The following is a 2,992-nucleotide window of genomic DNA, read 5'->3' on the forward strand; positions in this document are numbered from 1 at the left end:
TTATCCTCCTACCCTTATTTAAGGAGCCAATGGGCTTTGTTTTCTCAGCAGTTCAAGCGTAAGAAATCTGAAATTTGTTTTCTCAGAAGGTTTTCTATGTTTGCAGGGGTGAAGGCAGAAGCAACATAACTACCGGGGTCCGATTTGTTTGGGTTAGCTTGATCTTTAACATTCACAACCGTGGCTACGACCTTAAATACATGAGTTAATGCTATGCTTAATACTAAATAATAAACGTTAGCCTGGTTTTTGCAGAAAAATTAATGGGTCTTTGTCTAAAGTTGATTCGTCATGGATTCCTTATTGTGATAGATCCCATGATTCAAGATTCAATTACTCGCCTGATTCTTGATCAATCTGTTGATAGAAATGTATTTAGACTGGAGAGGCCACAATCCATCAAGTTAGATAGATGGAAAGTGGATCTTCCGAACCTTCACAGTAGTGAATAATTTCTCTATGCAGGTGGAGACTTGAGAGTGAAAAGAATCTTCGACAGAGATTTGAGAGAAGGAGAAGAGATGGAGAGAGACAAGAAGAAGAAGAAGATGAACACACCAAGAAAATAGATGGAGATTAGATCATTGTATTCCTCGAATCGTTTTGGATAACATGGGTTGATATTTATATCGTAATACCATAATCGTAAAATAGTACGTTTCCGTATAATCATATATCCGTTGTAACAGATACAATGGTTATATATTTGAATAGGTTGATTTAATCTCGACCGTTATAACTGATGTGGGTGCACCGAATATAACCGTTGATCGGTGCACCAGTCTTTCCTGTTATGACGGGGATTAGATCCCGACTGTTATAATAAGAGTAGGTGCACTGATCTCGACCATTGAGTCGATCTCGTGCTCCCTCTATCTATGATTTGATCTGAACACTCTATATTTAATCCTGGCCCTCTATATTGAATCCTGAAATCTTTGACCCTATGTTAGATCCTAGCCACTAATTCTCTGACGAGTATATTTATTTAGTTATTTAATTACTAACTAATCTTGATTAGTCCCTATTCAGCAGGCCTCTGATTTGAGCGAATTGGCGCACTTGGTGCTGACTCCTTAACAGAGAGCCTCTCGTACTTTCTAGTACAGGGACCACAAACCTTTAAATAGGCCCCCCATTAAGGTTACCAAACTACAAAGCTACACATCACAGTATTTGTAACTGACCTGGTTTCTACATGAATTTTCATCAATACCCATAGGAATATCCTTAATCTCAGCCTTTATAGTGTAATTTTCATTGGGATAACATGTCGTCCCAGTCTTATGCTTGTTAGCCCACATATTAGGTCCAACATTTGTGTGATCTCATGTTTTGAAGAGAATATATCTCAACTGTGAAAACGAACCATAGTCTATCACCAAAGGAACAAGAGTCAGAATACATCTCATTTAAAAAAAAATGACCTCTCATTTGATTTTAATGTGAAGACAATGATTGACTTCTGATAACACACAAGTTAATACATGTTTCTGCATTAAAATAATTTTGTATCAGTATTAGCACGCCTAAAATGGTTAAATCTATTTTGAAAAGATATTCTTATTTTTTTGACTCATTGGTGTTTTACAGGATTTTCCCACTTCACATTTTTAAAGAATTTATTTTTCTGCGTCAAAAAATATTTTTATGATTTTTTTATTTAAAATTCAGGTGCATATTATTTTTCAAAGTCAGAATCTAAATTTCTTACAATTTAAAACTTGCATTTTAATTAGTAGAGTTTATTTAATGTTCTCGGTCCTAAATTTTCACCCACCATATGTAGCCATTCAATTCAATATAATGCTGTGAATACAGGTTTGCGGCAATAATTAGTTCATCTAATCATTGTAAAAGGAATCATTATGGCATCTCCAATCACAATGTTGTAATGATCCATGATTATTTGATGATTCTTTATTTTTTAAATCCACAGGATGATGTGGACTAATAGAAAAATACATTATTAAAATATAATAAAAGTCAGAATGGCATCCCCATGAAATAAGGATATGTGTTCCTCAAAGTTAAGGTAGTAAAAACATGTGTTGACTGGTAACACCCAAATTATTGGGTTATTTCTATGCAATTTTTATATATTTATGCATTATGAATTATTATTTATGAATGTCATCAAGCTTAAAATGATTAAATATATTTTAAAGTAAAATTATGATTTATATGGATTCAATGTTACTTTAATGGAATTTTGTGGCATCATATTCTTAAATAAATTAAGTCTTACTTGGAATATAATTCTACAAATAATTTTCACATTACATTTGTGGATATATTGAGAATTTTCATACAATGTTGGAATATATATTTATTAGATTTTTATGACTCACAATTTATTTTATATGGATTTATTACTATATTATATATAAAATTGCATGCCACTGCGTGTTGCCCTTCGATTGGGTTGAATGGTGACGAATCAAGAGCTTTGACAATGATTAACCGCGCTAATCATTGCAAAAATGTCAAATTATGGCATCACAAATTAAGGAGGTCATAATGCCCAATCATTACTGACATGTTTTCTTATTTTTTATTCGCAGGGGCTACATCGACCAATAAAAAATATAATTTTAAATAAAAATAAGTGTGATTTGAATATCGAGAGAAAAATGAATAAAACTCATTTTGAAAAGTCAAAAGTTATGGTGGTACGTATGGCGGGCTCATGTACCACCCTAATTGATTAAAAGCAGAAGATCCTGACCTGTCATGTGGAAATGTGTCATCATGTAGCACCATAATTGGGAATATTTTAGCCTTTTCTGGTGAGACTGACATGCTGACGCGTGCCGTTTAATTGAAAAATAAAAAAGTGGTGACATGGTGTGATGACGCTTTGCCACATCACATTGATTCTTTGAGTAATAAAAGTGCCTTTTGTCTTTTTCCTATGCATATAGACTTATATCATCTAAATATATATGCTTTCTTGATGTTTTTTTAGCATGATGATTACAGCTATTTATGT

General features: G+C 33.0%; 1 long non-coding RNA gene across 1 annotated transcript; it reads left to right on the top strand.

Moving 5' to 3' along the window:
- LOC144701459 (uncharacterized) lies at nt 1-669 on the top strand. Its single transcript, XR_013581004.1, has 2 exons — nt 1-152; nt 466-669. It is a non-coding gene; the product is annotated as an uncharacterized LOC144701459 (long non-coding RNA).
- The last annotated feature ends 2,323 nt before the right edge of the window (nt 670-2,992 follow it).

The sequence above is a fragment of the Wolffia australiana genome, chromosome 3 (assembly GCF_029677425.1).
Source record: "Wolffia australiana isolate 7733 chromosome 3, ASM2967742v1".
In the NCBI taxonomy this organism is placed as follows: domain Eukaryota; kingdom Viridiplantae; phylum Streptophyta; class Magnoliopsida; order Alismatales; family Araceae; genus Wolffia; species Wolffia australiana.